This window comes from Syngnathus typhle, unplaced genomic scaffold (genome assembly GCF_033458585.1).
Source record: "Syngnathus typhle isolate RoL2023-S1 ecotype Sweden unplaced genomic scaffold, RoL_Styp_1.0 HiC_scaffold_24, whole genome shotgun sequence".
Classification (NCBI taxonomy): Eukaryota; Metazoa; Chordata; class Actinopteri; order Syngnathiformes; family Syngnathidae; genus Syngnathus; species Syngnathus typhle.
In genome coordinates this window covers 1,469,180-1,475,179 of record NW_026871930.1, presented here as the reverse complement: position 1 = coordinate 1,475,179, position 6,000 = coordinate 1,469,180, and positions in this window count along the sequence as shown.

The following is a 6,000-nucleotide window of genomic DNA, read 5'->3' as shown; positions in this document are numbered from 1 at the left end:
AGGGGCATCGCTCAGAAAAAGTGAATCCCATCGCACGGCTGCGTGCATGTGCGATGTACCGAGGCTTCGGTACATCGTACAGACGCGACCATGGCTACAACCAAGAGGAACCGATCCAACCTCTATACGTCATACAACACGTGCATGCGGAATACGCGTTCCGACATAGCGGAGCACGTGCGACGGCAAGGATTCGAAACCACCATCAACGGTCGGGATATGACAAAGTCGGAGCTGTGCGCCATGCTGTTCACGGACCATGTACCGCAACAACGGATGAGCATAGACAACGCGATGAGGACTCACAGTCTGGGGCAATTGCAGAACATGTGCACCGAAAAAGGTATTCCTTACGTGAATGAGCGAGGCATACCACTGACCAAGCACGCGCTGTGCGAGACGTTGTTCAACCCGGCCGAGCGTACGCTCCAAGAGATACTTCAGCCTAAAGAAAATGATTGCACCATGAGCGGCTCACCCCACCACGAGGCCGTCGACCGCGTCCTGGCTAGATACAACACTACTCAACTTCAGTTCATGTGCGGCGACCCGGACATTGTGATCATGGATAGGGGCATCGCTCAGAAAAAGTGAATCCCATCGCACGGCTGCGTGCATGTGCGATGTACCGAGGCTTCGGTACATCGTACAGACGCGACCATGGCTACAACCAAGAGGAACCGATCCAACCTCTATACGTCATACAACACGTGCATGCGGAATACGCGTTCCGACATAGCGGAGCACGTGCGACGGCAAGGATTCGAAACCACCATCAACGGTCGGGATATGACAAAGTCGGAGCTGTGCGCCATGCTGTTCACGGACCATGTACCGCAACAACGGATGAGCATAGACAACGCGATGAGGACTCACAGTCTGGGGCAATTGCAGAACATGTGCACCGAAAAAGGTATTCCTTACGTGAATGAGCGAGGCATACCACTGACCAAGCACGCGCTGTGCGAGACGTTGTTCAACCCGGCCGAGCGTACGCTCCAAGAGATACTTCAGCCTAAAGAAAATGATTGCACCATGAGCGGCTCACCCCACCACGAGGCCGTCGACCGCGTCCTGGCTAGATACAACACTACTCAACTTCAGTTCATGTGCGGCGACCCGGACATTGTGATCATGGATAGGGGCATCGCTCAGAAAAAGTGAATCCCATCGCACGGCTGCGTGCATGTGCGATGTACCGAGGCTTCGGTACATCGTACAGACGCGACCATGGCTACAACCAAGAGGAACCGATCCAACCTCTATACGTCATACAACACGTGCATGCGGAATACGCGTTCCGACATAGCGGAGCACGTGCGACGGCAAGGATTCGAAACCACCATCAACGGTCGGGATATGACAAAGTCGGAGCTGTGCGCCATGCTGTTCACGGACCATGTACCGCAACAACGGATGAGCATAGACAACGCGATGAGGACTCACAGTCTGGGGCAATTGCAGAACATGTGCACCGAAAAAGGTATTCCTTACGTGAATGAGCGAGGCATACCACTGACCAAGCACGCGCTGTGCGAGACGTTGTTCAACCCGGCCGAGCGTACGCTCCAAGAGATACTTCAGCCTAAAGAAAATGATTGCACCATGAGCGGCTCACCCCACCACGAGGCCGTCGACCGCGTCCTGGCTAGATACAACACTACTCAACTTCAGTTCATGTGCGGCGACCCGGACATTGTGATCATGGATAGGGGCATCGCTCAGAAAAAGTGAATCCCATCGCACGGCTGCGTGCATGTGCGATGTACCGAGGCTTCGGTACATCGTACAGACGCGACCATGGCTACAACCAAGAGGAACCGATCCAACCTCTATACGTCATACAACACGTGCATGCGGAATACGCGTTCCGACATAGCGGAGCACGTGCGACGGCAAGGATTCGAAACCACCATCAACGGTCGGGATATGACAAAGTCGGAGCTGTGCGCCATGCTGTTCACGGACCATGTACCGCAACAACGGATGAGCATAGACAACGCGATGAGGACTCACAGTCTGGGGCAATTGCAGAACATGTGCACCGAAAAAGGTATTCCTTACGTGAATGAGCGAGGCATACCACTGACCAAGCACGCGCTGTGCGAGACGTTGTTCAACCCGGCCGAGCGTACGCTCCAAGAGATACTTCAGCCTAAAGAAAATGATTGCACCATGAGCGGCTCACCCCACCACGAGGCCGTCGACCGCGTCCTGGCTAGATACAACACTACTCAACTTCAGTTCATGTGCGGCGACCCGGACATTGTGATCATGGATGGGGGCATCGCTCAGAAAAAGTGAATCCCATCGCACGGCTGCGTGCATGTGCGATGTACCGAGGCTTCGGTACATCGTACAGACGCGACCATGGCTACAACCAAGAGGAACCGATCCAACCTCTATACGTCATACAACACGTGCATGCGGAATACGCGTTCCGACATAGCGGAGCACGTGCGACGGCAAGGATTCGAAACCACCATCAACGGTCGGGATATGACAAAGTCGGAGCTGTGCGCCATGCTGTTCACGGACCATGTACCGCAACAACGGATGAGCATAGACAACGCGATGAGGACTCACAGTCTGGGGCAATTGCAGAACATGTGCACCGAAAAAGGTATTCCTTACGTGAATGAGCGAGGCATACCACTGACCAAGCACGCGCTGTGCGAGACGTTGTTCAACCCGGCCGAGCGTACGCTCCAAGAGATACTTCAGCCTAAAGAAAATGATTGCACCATGAGCGGCTCACCCCACCACGAGGCCGTCGACCGCGTCCTGGCTAGATACAACACTACTCAACTTCAGTTCATGTGCGGCGACCCGGACATTGTGATCATGGATAGGGGCATCGCTCAGAAAAAGTGAATCCCATCGCACGGCTGCGTGCATGTGCGATGTACCGAGGCTTCGGTACATCGTACAGACGCGACCATGGCTACAACCAAGAGGAACCGATCCAACCTCTATACGTCATACAACACGTGCATGCGGAATACGCGTTCCGACATAGCGGAGCACGTGCGACGGCAAGGATTCGAAACCACCATCAACGGTCGGGATATGACAAAGTCGGAGCTGTGCGCCATGCTGTTCACGGACCATGTACCGCAACAACAGATGAGCATAGACAACGCGATGAGGACTCACAGTCTGGGGCAATTGCAGAACATGTGCACCGAAAAAGGTATTCCTTACGTGAATGAGCGAGGCATACCACTGACCAAGCACGCGCTGTGCGAGACGTTGTTCAACCCGGCCGAGCGTACGCTCCAAGAGATACTTCAGCCTAAAGAAAATGATTGCACCATGAGCGGCTCACCCCACCACGAGGCCGTCGACCGCGTCCTGGCTAGATACAACACTACTCAACTTCAGTTCATGTGCGGCGACCCGGACATTGTGATCATGGATAGGGGCATCGCTCAGAAAAAGTGAATCCCATCGCACGGCTGCGTGCATGTGCGATGTACCGAGGCTTCGGTACATCGTACAGACGCGACCATGGCTACAACCAAGAGGAACCGATCCAACCTCTATACGTCATACAACACGTGCATGCGGAATACGCGTTCCGACATAGCGGAGCACGTGCGACGGCGAGGATTCGAAACCACCATCAACGGTCGGGATATGACAAAGTCGGAGCTGTGCGCCATGCTGTTCACGGACCATGTACCGCAACAACGGATGAGCATAGACAACGCGATGAGGACTCACAGTCTGGGGCAATTGCAGAACATGTGCACCGAAAAAGGTATTCCTTACGTGAATGAGCGAGGCATACCACTGACCAAGCACGCGCTGTGCGAGACGTTGTTCAACCCGGCCGAGCGTACGCTCCAAGAGATACTTCAGCCTAAAGAAAATGATTGCACCATGAGCGGCTCACCCCACCACGAGGCCGTCGACCGCGTCCTGGCTAGATACAACACTACTCAACTTCAGTTCATGTGCGGCGACCCGGACATTGTGATCATGGATAGGGGCATCGCTCAGAAAAAGTGAATCCCATCGCACGGCTGCGTGCATGTGCGATGTACCGAGGCTTCGGTACATCGTACAGACGCGACCATGGCTACAACCAAGAGGAACCGATCCAACCTCTATACGTCATACAACACGTGCATGCGGAATACGCGTTCCGACATAGCGGAGCACGTGCGACGGCGAGGATTCGAAACCACCATCAACGGTCGGGATATGACAAAGTCGGAGCTGTGCGCCATGCTGTTCACGGACCATGTACCGCAACAACGGATGAGCATAGACAACGCGATGAGGACTCACAGTCTGGGGCAATTGCAGAACATGTGCACCGAAAAAGGTATTCCTTACGTGAATGAGCGAGGCATACCACTGACCAAGCACGCGCTGTGCGAGACGTTGTTCAACCCGGCCGAGCGTACGCTCCAAGAGATACTTCAGCCTAAAGAAAATGATTGCACCATGAGCGGCTCACCCCACCACGAGGCCGTCGACCGCGTCCTGGCTAGATACAACACTACTCAACTTCAGTTCATGTGCGGCGACCCGGACATTGTGATCATGGATAGGGGCATCGCTCAGAAAAAGTGAATCCCATCGCACGGCTGCGTGCATGTGCGATGTACCGAAGCTTCGGTACATCGTACAGACGCGACCATGGCTACAACCAAGAGGAACCGATCCAACCTCTATACGTCATACAACACGTGCATGCGGAATACGCGTTCCGACATAGCGGAGCACGTGCGACGGCAAGGATTCGAAACCACCATCAACGGTCGGGATATGACAAAGTCGGAGCTGTGCGCCATGCTGTTCACGGACCATGTACCGCAACAACGGATGAGCATAGACAACGCGATGAGGACTCACAGTCTGGGGCAATTGCAGAACATGTGCTGTTAGGGTGGTGATCACTCTAACTTATTTTGCAAGGACCACACTGGAGACAAGTTAGTCGTTTTAGACACCTGCGGGTGGAGAGTTCACTCGTCGCTGTGCTCTCAGCGATGATCGAATGAAGTCTGACTTAGGCCTCGTCAGGCGCTTATTTATTGAGAGAAACAAAGTGGGGTTGAAAGTGGGGGTTTGGGAATACACAGGTTGGGGTGAAGCAGCCGGTCCCTGCTGATCAAAGCATAGCAGGGGACCTTTTACGACGTTCTGTAAACAAAGCAACTTTGATTGCTTCCTCTGCAGCTAGTCAATAAGTTGAAATGATCTTAGCACTTTGGTAAACTAATTTTGTCTAGACAGGACAAACTAGTTAAATTATTACAGGTTATATTCCAACATAATCATACGATGAAGATATTCTGCAAACCCTAACATATCCCTCCTGTTTTATCATATGATTATGTCACCCTCGATCAATCAAACGCAAGTAAGAAAATACAATGAAAGCAATAACTTCCAGTGAAGGTGAGGTTTTCCCACAATACTCCAGTCCAAAGTATGTGCAACTCAAAAAACCTGCGGCCAGATTATGTGCAGGAAAAGAGTTACACGGTCCCTCTGCCTTAGGCGACCAGACTGTTATCAATCAAGATAAAAATTGCTCGTGATTGTTCAGCCGTTGGGGGCTTGGCACGCCCACTGGTGGAGGGTGAGCACGATTCTCACCCCCTTCGCAGATCTGCTCCGTCCGGGGAGAACTCTGGAATGTCTGCTGCGTGGTCGTTGTCTTCAGTGGCTCAGGGTGGACTACCTGGCCACCAAGGGGGAAGAGGATTATTCTGCCTCTGTATGAACTGGGGCGGGGACTGTCGATGGCTGGTCTGGTTCCTTGCAGGAACCCTTCACTGGGGCGCACTGGAACAGATGATACCACGATCCTCCTTTGCCGGCCAGCCGGACGGCATTTGAGATGCGCTCCACCAATTTATAGGGTCCAGTCGACGCAGGCTCCGTCCCCCTCCTTCTTGGGAACGTTGGGGTGATCTGGACCTGGATCCGCCACCGAAAGGACAGCAGCACGTCCGGAAAACAGCAAAAAAAAACAGCACC